This window comes from Magnolia sinica, chromosome 6 (assembly GCF_029962835.1).
Source record: "Magnolia sinica isolate HGM2019 chromosome 6, MsV1, whole genome shotgun sequence".
Lineage (NCBI taxonomy): Eukaryota > Viridiplantae > Streptophyta > Magnoliopsida > Magnoliales > Magnoliaceae > Magnolia > Magnolia sinica.
In genome coordinates, this window is record NC_080578.1 from 95,754,971 (window position 1) to 95,767,908 (window position 12,938).

The 12,938-nt window shown below is 38.7% G+C and overlaps 1 pseudogene; it reads left to right on the plus strand.

Moving 5' to 3' along the window:
* The first annotated feature begins 603 nt into the window (after positions 1 to 603).
* On the plus strand, positions 604 to 817 carry LOC131250297 (U2 spliceosomal RNA; annotated as a pseudogene).
* The last annotated feature ends 12,121 nt before the right edge of the window (positions 818 to 12,938 follow it).

The following is a 12,938-nucleotide window of genomic DNA, read 5'->3' on the forward strand; positions in this document are numbered from 1 at the left end:
TAATGTGGGCCTTGGGAAGTTTTTAATGATAGGCGCTCCACCACCACTATTTTCCTGTGGTGAGGTCGACTGAGATTTGAAAGTATAATTATATCTCTTACCCTAAGGCTGATGTTGACAAGTCTTTGGGGTGAAAAAATGTGAGGCTGGAAAACATTTTGGGTGCAAATATTGTGGGGCCCACCATGATGCATATGTTATATCAATGTCATTCATTTGTTTCATCGGCCTATGGCATGAGCTTAAAAGTGAGTTGGATCCAAAGGTGAAATGAACCACACCATATGTGAATGCCTGCTATTGATAACTTCATGGGGCCGAAAGTTTTGGATTACGCTGATATTTATGTTTTCTCATATGGCCTTATACACTAGTTAAATGACAAATAAACATCATCATGGTGCCTATAAAGGTTTTAGCTTTTAATGTTTGAAGTATGTTAGAATCACTATTTCAAATAGTGTAATCCATTTCAGCTTTGGATTTGCCTTTTTTTTTTTTCCAATGCTAGAAAAAGAGCCTGTGGAATAGATGAACAAAATAGATATAACATAGTCATTGAATATCCATACAAAAGTTTCTATATTAAGCTCATGAATATAAATATCGTTTTAAGCCTTGTGGCTAAAATCAAGTGGGCATCTCTTCTTATCAGTTTAATATATATCTAATACATGGAATATCTAATATGTGGGCCATCAGCTCAAATGATATTAAATTAATTTCTTTTAGAGGAGGGCTTACCACAGTAGCTTGCTATTGGGGTCATTGAGCGTCGCCCTTGGGTTGCACTATTGCATGGGTGAGTGCACCCCACTAAAAAAGGGAAAAAGACAACTCGAACACTATATATATATATATATATATATATATATATATATATATATATATATATATATATATATATATATATAAATATAAAAATAAACTCAACATACAAAACAACTAATGAGGGCTGCTGTGATGTTTTAATAGCATCCAATGTGTCCATGCTTTGTGCCTCAATCCATTATCCATGGCTTATGAGACAGACCACAACACGTAAAATCATGTATAAAGCCTTTAAAACCATGTATCATGGCTCACCTTAGTTTTGAAATTGCCTACTTTGATATTCATCTTGTGCAAATACATCTTTTAAATGGATTAGATGGCATGTAAAAACTATGGACCCCACATACAATTTGGAAGGTTTTTAAATGGTGAGCATCCCTACCTCAAATGTTCGGCCTTATTATTATTATTTTTTTTCATGCCAAGTAAACTAGGGGGTGCAAATGATGGACGGATTGGATGTCATTAAAAGATCACAGTGGGCCCCACACGTTGATTTGTATATTCAGTTGGAAGTCGAAGTATAAACGAGTCGTATTGGATCCAACCTCTTTCTTGGTGGATCAAAATCTATTTTGGTAGACCTCCTCTATTTTGTTTGTATGCAAGCAAAACAAATTTATATTTGGAATCTCTCTCTCTCTTTCTCTCTCTCTCTCTCTGGAGTACTAAGTTTGTATTCGTAGGCCTCTTTAACTTAATCATTTATGGTTTGGACGCATGAACAATGAAATCTGTTTGGAATTAATTTCTTTTTCATCTTATCTCTCAATTTACATTGTGTTAGCCAACTCCATGGTAAAAATAAAAATAATAATAATTAATAAATAAATTATCTCCACTTAAGTTAGATTAAGGTGCCATCCAACTCAGGGTACCAAAAAGCATGACACATTCTCTTTTATTAAAATCGCTTTCAAAGTTGACCACTAAGTCCATTTTGGTACACCTATTTAGTCTGGTCTTCCATTTAGATGCATGATGTCGACCTCGGGAAAAAATCAAATCCATGTGTTGGTCCATATTTTCTTTTCTTTTTTTCTATTGTGGGTAAAAAGAGTTCCATTCAAAGTATTTATTCATGCTTTCTAAAATCATATGTCATAAATTTGTCTATAATAGGGTCTATCGATCCCATCAACAGTCTATGGATCTCATTGAGAAAATCTTGATTTATTCCATTTGCTCATTGGACGGTTTGTGAGTACAAATTGATATGATCAAAGGCGACTCTGATCCCGTCGAAGGGCCTTCGATGGATGGGATAGAAGCCGCAGTTTTTTCTATTCCGGGTGCAACACTATATACGAGTGTAATTGTAGGATTATGATTAATTTTAAGTGTTCCTAAGCTATTCTAAGTGGGGTTAAATGTTTTTAAGGGCTCGGGAAGGCGAAAGCAAGGGTTTTCAAGTATCGTAAGTGATTATATCTTTTGTTCTTTCGCTTTCATAATGATTCGTTGTCACTTTATGTTGTGGTTTTTTCTCGAAATAATTTTTATATGTAAAATCGTGTGTTTTGTGATTGCTTGTTTATGTTTTTTTAATCGCGTGAGATCCGAATTCAGAATTTGCTTCCGTGGATTCCCAATAAATGGTATCAGAGTGTACATTAGGATTCGAGTTTGGATTGGTATCATAACGATTAAGGGATCAGACGTGAAGTATGAAACATATAAGTTCATCGAGAAAAATATTTTCAAATTATGGAAGGTGAAGATGAGAGGCCTTATAGTTCAATAAGGGCCTGTTTGGCCAGGTGTATTAAATGGTATTAGATGGGATGATATTCATAATCACATCTAATACATCTTGTTGGCACGTGAATAATAGTTGAATAGGATGATGAAAGCCATTTTGGGTTTGGGCAGGATTTTGTCATCCCTCCTTGAGTCTCCCGATCCCACGCAATGAGTTATACGGGAATGGTGGGGCCTCCACTCGTGGGTCCCAACTTGATGCATATATTTCATCCAAGTTTTCCATCCAATTCTCCATTCCATTTTAGCCTTTAAATCCAAAAATGAAGTAGATCCTCATCCCAGGTGGGTCACACCATTAGGTGCAAGGGGACTGGAAAACTCCAACGTAAATGACGGTCGCATGCGTAGAATTTTAGAGTGTGTTTCTACTTGTGGGACCCGTAATGAGGCAGATGTTAGATCCACGCCATACACCGGTTTCTCCATATCATTTCAAGCCATGGGCCGAAAAATGAGGCAAATCTAAGTTTCGAGTGGGCCGCACGGAGGGAAATGAACTCTTGTTGTTGAAACCTTTCAAGGCCCACTGTGGGGTCCCTGATCATCCAAACCAACCAAATTTAGGGCCCATAAGACCCGCTCGAGCTGACCTACACGGTGAACAGGTCAAATTGTCCAAATGGGGCCCACCTCGATAGTGACACAAAAAATATATAATATAAAACATGAAGGGGAGAGATGATTTATACATTCGCAATCCACTCTTTTTCCAAACACGACGTTGGAAAATATGGGATAATCCCAACTCACCGATAATAACATACACATGTAATTATTGTATTTTTTTCAATTCCATCCACCTTAATACGATCTAATACACCTGCCCAAACAGGCCCTAAGGGTTGCAACATGCAGTCCTTGGTGTTGAGAAGCGTCCATCATCTATGAATGATGAAGAATGTGAAGAGTTAGATAAAAGAGCGAAAACATCGGTCGAACTATGTTTGACGGACAATGTACTTTACAATGTCCTTGATTAAAAGACTACCACATGACTTTGGAATAAGTTAGAGAGCTTGTACATGATGATATTGTTATCAAATCGCCTATATCTAAAGAAGCAATTTTATGATTGTAACAACTCGTTTATTTTTATTATTTTGCGGTGGGAACAAAATCTCACTATTTCCTTTGGTGTGGGCCACTTAAGCCTTAAATCAACCTCATTTCTTAGCCCATGTCCCAACATCATCTGATAAGATAGATGGACAGCATGAATTTTTCTTGAACATATCAGTGGGGCTCATTGCCTCATTAATAATAAAAAAAATAAAAAATAAAAAGAAAAAGAAAAACTTCTTTTGCAATGACGTGTAAAAGCACGTCACCTCTCCCCACTCCCTGTTGGACTCTCTCTCTTCCTTCTCCTTCGGCAGATGTGGTGGGTCCTACACCCACCTAGATCCAAATGCCCGCTTCTTTCTCCATCATCCTCACATTACAATATCTACGCTGGTCAAAATTTATTGGGATTATCCTCAACACCATAAAATACTCCAAGAAGATCACGTCAACAGCTTGTGACGTGTGGATCTTTTAAACTAAGAACCCACTGGCAAAAACCCACTGGACCTCCATTGTCATGCACTTACAAGCTTTCATACATCAATTTACATCGTCAATCAACCTCGGAACGAAGGAAAACTCACTAGTTGCAAATCTGCCATTAACGTGTTGCGCAGCACACCAACAATGCAAGTGAACCGAGATCCAATCTCCGGTCTCACTCACAAACGATAAACAAGAAGAAATATAATCTAGAAGTAGAATCAAAGCATACTAACAAACCACAAGACAGAATATACGTGGAAAAACCCCAACAAGGGTAAAAAAACCATGGATGCAAACTTCCACTATGAAGAAAATAAAGTTACAAGCAATATACTAACCTTCTCAATGCTCTCATGCATAGAGATAACCCTTTTTCTCTTTAGATGTATATAAAAAATCTTTTACATACACCTTAGAATACCCTATAATAGCCCTAGGAACCCCTATTTATAGTTTAGACAACTTCCTTTCTACACTCTTATGAAACCGCCTCAAATTTACGTAGTCCGTGTAAAATCCGCGTAACCCTTGACTAGTCGAGCGGGCTACTCGACTGGTCGAGCCCCAAAAAACTGCTCGCTGGACTTTGAGTCGAGCAAGCCCTCGACTAGTCGAGCAGGCCACTCGACCAGTCGAGTAACCCACTTTACTAGTCGAGCAGCGCTCTGGTGTGCTGGCTCCACACCTCGACATGACAACCCTTGTCTTCTTTACGGTGCTAAAAATCAGTCATTCCATCAATAAGAGAAAGAGGATCGAGAGAATAACATTAAGAGAGATCAGAGAAGAGAAGAAAAAGTTATAAAAGGAAGAAAAGAGAAAGATAAAAGGAAGAAATAGAAGCAGACAGTTTCATCGAGTCAACTCAGTGAGTCAACCCATTGACCCACTAGTCCGATCATCCGAACTGATTCCAAATTCTGACTTAGAGCCATTTATGAGTTAAGTTTCTATTCTCCATCCTTTGACCTCATCCGTTAGAGTAGCCTTGATTCGAGTCGACTCACTGAGTCAACTCAGTGATTTAACATGTTATTTTCTTATATTTTAATATTAAATAATTAGAAACTTTAGTGTAGGTTTTAATAAATTAGCATGTATGATTTGTGTAGGGATGACATTATTTACATTGAAAATATTTACCAAGTGCTACTAGTCCAAGTGGCATTGTGTTGAATTGAGTTGAACTTGATCTAACTGAGCCGAATGGACCGCATTTGTATCGATCTTAGATCTTCTTACCTAATCCAGTCATACATGGGATATGTCACACTAAATCAGGTAAGTGATCTTCCCGGTTGAAAAGCCTACATTAGTATATACTTTGATTTCCATTGATTATTTATTTCATATTATTAATTTAAGTTATTTGATTTTGGTTGCACGTAAAATAAAATGCATTTATTTGATTATTAATATGTGAAATTAATTCAATTGATTATTGCTACCTGCTTTTAAATATGATTAAGTTATGGGTGCTCTGCCCGGGTCATTCCCAAAAAGGGTGTTTATTTTGTTCCGCATTTTTTATCTTTAGTAATCGTGGACATTCGACCCCTGACCCGTGTTCCAGAATATGTCATATCTAAATATTCGATCACTGGCTCGTGTTCCAGGATAAAAGTCGTATTTTTCTTTATTTGAGATTAAGTGAATGCACATGTGGGTGCTCTGCCCGGACTCCCTAAAATGTTAGATGCATGGTGCCCTGCCCCTGGGAGGTCCAAAATGGTCATGGTGCTCTGCCTTGGGTTAATCCCTAAAATGGGTGCACGGGTGCTCTGCCCTGGTAAAGTCCAACAAAAGCTATTTTGTTTTATTTGAATTCATTTTTAGAATTTCATTTATTATTAGTGAAATATTAATGTCCTTTTATATTCAAGTTGTGGATGCGTAAATATAGTTTTGGTGCACACATTCGTAAGCCACGATACCCAATATGTATGAGACTATTCGGAATCAGGAGTCTATTATCTTGGACTCACTTCTCACGTTAGGTATGGGACTAACGTGAGTTATGACCCTTGGTGTGAGGCCCTTACCGGCATGCGATGCTACGCACTACGACTCGAATTTTCATTATCTATTCTTCGTTACATGCTAATGTAGAAATTTCAATTTTGGGAATGATGTGACCTTACAAGCCGTCGCGCTCACACCCTTATAGATTGTTTTGCAGAGTTTGTGTATGAAGAACCAATTGGACAAGATCGAAGACTTTTCCTTTTATTTATTTAAATATTAATTAAATAATACATTTTGTTATTATTTATTTTTGAATATTAATGTAAGTAAAATTTCAAGGATTGATTAGTGGACGTTATTTAATGACAATGATTTTTGTTCTTTTAGTTGCTTTGATTGCCGTAAAAATCATAAAAATAATGTGGGTTATGGTGTATATTTTGTTTAAAGTCAACTCATAGTCCTGAAATTCAGGTTCGGGCCTGGCCAACTCGGGTACAGAATTTTGAGGCGTGACAATAATTTAAAGATAGCGAAGGGGTCAGATCTTAATGAACAGATTAGCGCATTCATCATATCTATTACAAATTGACGAGTGTGGAAGTGAAGATGGACGTGGAAGATCAAGCTCTAATTTTGTTGAACTCCCTCCCAGAATCTTACGATAGCCTCGTAGACACTGTGCCACGATAGAAAGACCATTGATGTTGAGGCTGTCATCTTAGCCCTTCAATTGAGGGTTTTTAGAAAGAAGGATAGTAAGGTAGATTCCTCCATGGATGCATTGGTAGCTAAGAGAAGGAATTCAGAGTGGGAGAAGGGTAATTCGTCTAAGGACAATGTGAAGATGAAGTGTTGAAAATGTGAAAGACAGAGGCATATGAAGAAGGATTATGGGAATCCTAAAGCTCAAAAGGGAGACAAGGCAGATGAAGCATCGAAAGAGGCCAATGTAGCGGAGTTGAGTGAGGATGTGTACACCAGTAATGTTCTGACCGCATCCAAATCTAGCTATCTCAGCAATGAGTGAAATTTGGATACGGGGGCATCATACCAGATGACATCGCATTGGGATTGGTTCACCACGTACAACGAGTGTGATGGTGGCCAAGTGTGACGTTGCTTGTAACGTCCACCATTAAAATTTCTTAGGACCCACTGTGATGTCCATTCCCCTCCACTGTCCAGCATGTGGGCCCTCTTTGGACCCTACAGTGATGTTTATTTGGCATTCAAATTGTTCATAAGGTCACACAAAATCCAGATGGAGGGAGTACACAAATATCAGTTTGATCCAAAACCTTTTCCAACGCATCTTTTGGGGCCCGCTGTGATGTAATCCATGCAGTCCATTTAGGCAGTGGACCTACTGTGATTGTTTGTTTTATTTCAGTTGGGGCCCGCCAAATCTCTATGAAATGTGTGGTATATGTGTCCTACGACCTTGTCATTGTATGGCGTGTGGTCAGCCCTCATACCTTACCATTTATGCTATGTGTGTGGCCCAAAACCATGTGATGGACTGAAAATATAAATGTTAGTGGTAGTGAAGTAAAGGGCTCACCTTGATTTGAATTGCTTGCATTTGGGGTTAACTATCATTGCCCACCTCATGTGGAAATTGCAACGATAGAACAACTCCCTAACCCTGTGAAAATGGAGTATTTTGGGACCTTTCGAACCATATGATGGAAGTGTGACATTGGTGCTACCTCATAATTTCTTGGACTCTAAAATTGTGCTACAACCACCTTGATAGCTAGCTGGCCCAAAAAAGCAAGTAGGGCCTAATTTAAATTCCTACGCTTAAATATCGCACTTAAGGCCTAGTGGGCCCAAAAAAGTAGAGAATTGTAAATTGGGCTCAGCTCAACTCTTTTTGGCCCAATAGAACAATAAGCCCTATTCTTCCATACAGGCTAATATTAGCACTTGCGGATCTCATACTTAAATATCGTTGACTAGCACTAGAGCATGCTCATTAGAGACTAGACAAATCTAGGGCATGCTTCATAATGATCAAAATAAAATTTGGATACAGGGACCACAGATCCATTGTAAGAGAAAGATAAAACGTTGCAGTTATGGAACGCGAGTCTAAGTTTCCTTTCGAGTGCTAATTCATACATCATCTTTTTCTTACACCAATTGAATATGGTTTGATAGCGTCAATTACTATCCGAGTGAGGTATACCCTCCAATATTTATTAGAACAATACAATAGTTACGCTTAGTTTGTTAGGAAGTGTCTACAATAAACAATTCACAATGACCATCATAGTAATAAAATAGATTTCATAAGACAAGCATACATTACATTAATTAATTTCACAATGATATTTTTTGTTTAAATATATAAATGTATGATTAGCATAATAATAATTAATTTAATTTATAAACAACCATTTGAAGGAAGTTCAAAAGTCACTAAAGGGATCATCATTTATAGGTCGACAACTCAGGCATAGTGTTTCATACTACCATGCTCAACTTATGACACTTTAATAAATATGATTTTAATGCACGATGGTAGCTATAGATAGTGATTGTATTTCAATAGATTTAGGGTCCATTTATATAACTTTCTACAACTAATGGTCTATTGTTATATAATACATAGAACTTATCATCAAAAGTTTATACAAAAAAAAGGTCCATCAAAAACCACATTGAGAAAAAAATCCATTCAAGAAGACACCCGAGCTCTCAAGAAGCGGCTGGATACGACTCTCATTTGGAGATTGCCCTCAGATTGGGTTGTAACAATAGGCCCAATGACCACTTTGGAGTGGCTGAATCTCAAGCACCTCTTCCCCTTTCTTCCATCCCACCCTGTGGTTTGCATTGTGGGATTTACTTCTTGAAATCACTTCTCTTGCATTAGTTATGTTATGATTTGGTGGTAGAAGATTTTTCTGCCAAGTGGACATTCGCTAGCCATAAAAACCATTAACGAAAATAAAACATTCAATTTATGAATAAGAAATCTTATTCATATTAGTTAGTTATGAATGACTTAAACATTTAAGGCAAAGAAATGAGAATAACATTAGTAACAGAGGATTCATCCACCTTGATTTCAAGAATCTCTCGTGTCAAAATCCAACTTTAGTCATGAAGCCACCATAGTGATTAGCTGGCTTTACACATGCATAAGATATACGACACATGTGTCTTTGATGTAGTTAGCTGAGCTTATTTTTCAAGACTACCGGATTCTGAAATTATATTGTCTACCAAAGTCGTAGAAAAAATCTTCATTTTGTTTGTTGTTAAGATTTTACTACCACTTGAGTCGCTTAATCTAACACAATCATACTTACAATGTGATCATCCACTTCAAATCTAAAAGATCATCTCATCCGTTAATTAAAACCAGCCGTCCATCCTCGATCGGTGGCCTATCAAATAAAGAAAGTCTCACATATACTTGGCCAAGAGACAAGAAATTGCTTGTCAAAGTGCATGCATGACTCTCTAGGGCAGCCTTGTTAAGGGAGTAATCTGGCCCACCCACCACGACTCCACAAAGTAGGCCAGTGGCATCCACCGTTCAACAGTGGGGTACGGTCATGCGTAGAGATGCCGGGCAGTCTCCGTCGGATGCACAATGATGTGAGCACGCTACGAACGGTCCAGAGGAGATCAAAGTTACACGGACCCCACAGTAATGTATTTATTATATCTACACCGTTCATCTATTTTTAGATATCATTTTAAAGCACCATTAAAAATGAATCATATCCGAAGATCATGTCGACCACACCACAAAGAGTAGCGGAGATAATGATTTTCATCCTTAAACAATTCGTAAGGCCCACTATAACGTTTATTTTCCATCCAAACTGTTCATAAGGTCAAAAAGACCTGAATGAAGAGGAAAAACAAATTTCATATTGATCCAAAACTTCTGTGACCCCAAAAAGGGTTTCAATGGTAGAAGTTCAATCCTCCACAGCTTTTTATAGTGTGGCCCAGGTGATAGTTAGATCTGTCTTATTTTTCGTCTCAAGCCTTAATACGAGCTCGTAAAATGGATGAACGGTTTGGATTAACACATACATCATAATCATACCCACGGGACTTGCTGACGTCAATACGGCAGTACTACACAGCCAATCCACTTCCGTCTCCGTCACGCAGGTTCATTGCTTAAAAAAAATCAGGCCAGGCCTCTCACCTGCGAGAATCACACATCGGCATGGATTTTTGTCGGTCGGCCTCCACAAGAATCCTATTGAGTCGAGACCTGGTGACCCGACTCTGCAAGGCCCACCTCCATGTATGTGTTTTATCTGCGCCGTTCATTTTTTTTATCAGATCATATTGGAACGTGACCGAAAAGAATAGAAAGATCCGAAGCTTAAGTGGACCACACCACGGGAAACTGTGCCGATAATGACACCCACCATTTAACACTTGCTAAGGCCTACTAAGATGTTTATTTGCCATCCAAAATGTTGATAAGGTCATGTAGACATAAATGAAGGACAAACACACCCGAATCCATAGCTCAAGTGGCAGATTGAGGGAAAGATACGTCGTTTCAACACTGAGGTGTTGGTATCCATCCCTGCTAGGGGTGGCTAACAGTGAAGTGTGAATTGACAGTGTCGTGTGTTAACAAGCTAACAAAAAAATAAATAAAATAAACATATAAATAAATAAAAAACACAAATATCAGCTTGATCCAAAAATTACGTGACCTCCAAAAAATTTTCCCCTCCCTTTGTTTCCTCATTTTTTGGATCTTGACCTAAAGTGATATGTAAAAACGGATGCACGGAGTAGATAAAACACATATATCACGGTGGGCCATGTCCTAAAGTGATTGTAAGAACGGATGTACGGAGTAGATAAAGCACATAGATCACGGTGGGCCCACATACCGGATCTCCATGCAATCCGCGTCTCTAATGAACAGATCCGTACATTGCACACGTGTACTGGTTGGCTGGATTTCTCCCGGAAACAGGATGTGACCCGACAAGAATGAGGCGATGAAGGAACCTAGCGAGGGCTGGTGTACCTCACACCGGCTATATGGCTGCTTTACTGACGCCAGTAAGTTCAGTTTTTATGTGATATATCCAAACCGTCCATTCATTTGGAGACCTCTTCTTAGGGCTTGAGATGAAAATTAAGACATATCTAATTATCAAGTGGACCTCACGGCAAAAAGTAGTGGGGAGTGAATGTCTACCATTGAAACCTTTTTTGAGGTCACATAAGTTTTTAATCAATATGAAATTTGTTTCTCCTTTTCATTCAGGTTTCATGACCTCAAGGCCAAGTTGGATGGAAAATAAATGTTAGAATGGGCCCTATAGATTTTTTAGGATGAAAATTATTATCCCCACTAATATTTATGGTGTGGTCCAGATAATGTTTGGATACGGTTCTTTTCTTATAGAATACTGTAAAATGATCTCTCATATAATAAATACATAAACGTGGAGCCCATAAGACTTTGTTCTCCTTTAATCCGTTCGTGCAACTCGGAGCTCGAAGAGCGTGGGAAGCTAATTGGCTGCCTCACACCAGCCGTATAGCCACTGATTTGATGTCAACAGGTTTAGTGGGTCTAATGATGAGGTATGTGCTGTATCTAAACCGTTCATCTATTTGACAAGCTAGTCTTAAGGCTTGAGACAAAAAATAAGATAGACATAATTATTAAGTAAACCATACTACAAAAAGCAGTGGGGGATTGAACTTCTACCATTGAAACCCTTGTTGAGGTCACAAAAGTTTTGGACCAACATGAAATTTTTTTTTTTTCCCTTCATTCAGGTCTTTGTGACCATACGGGTAGATTGGATGAAAAATAGCCGTTATGGTCGGCCTTACAAATATTTCCGCAGTGAAAATCATTATCTCTAGTGGTACTTGCGATTCATTTTTAGGATAATCCTCTACAATGATCTCTGAAAATAGCTGAACGGTGTGAATATAATAAATACATCACTGTAGGGCCAGGTAACTTTGATCTCCTTGGGACCGTTCGTACAACACAGAGCTCGAGGAGCGTTAGTGCTCGTCTTCGCGGGACACGTACCTGGTGTGACTTGTGAGGTACACTAGCCAATCCGCTTCCCTACGACTGGACACGTACAACAGCTGTATAGCTGGTGTGTGGTACACCAGCCAATCCGCTTCCACCTAGCGGACCTGACCGCACGGTTCCACACGTGAGAGGTTCACACCACTCATCATAAGGAGCTTACCATGAACAGGCCGCTAGTCCTCTAATCAGGTGGGCCACATGTGTGGGTCAAATCAGCCATCCATTTTCATCATACATCTATAACCAATCCAATGATCACGCCTGTCAGCTTTTTCTAGGCCAGGAACGTTTTACCTGTGTCCCCACCAGAAGAGCGGTCCTGATCCAACACACGTATGCCGCTTTGGCTCTCCTGTCGCCTGAGTCAGGGGCCATTGCCGTTGGTGACTGACGGCGTCAGATTGGTAGCGCGAAGGGGTGGGAAACAGATCTTTTCAAAATAAGCAGAATTATTTAATACATGGGCCCACATCTTTGCATGGTACACACGCGTTTCTGAATTTGATAAGTGGGCCCATGTTTTCGATAACATAGAATATTATTCTGTTGAGACGCACCATGGATTGTCGATCCCTCAAAACTATTCACGATAGAATCATCTCAACCATTCAGTTTGTGGCCTAGGAATAGACGGTCATAAATAAAAGTATAATTAAATAGTGGCTATTTCAATCTTTCAAATTGATATATTTTAGATTCATGATCCATCCAATGGAAATAAACAAACCAATGGTCTGGATTACTGAAATATGGGCCC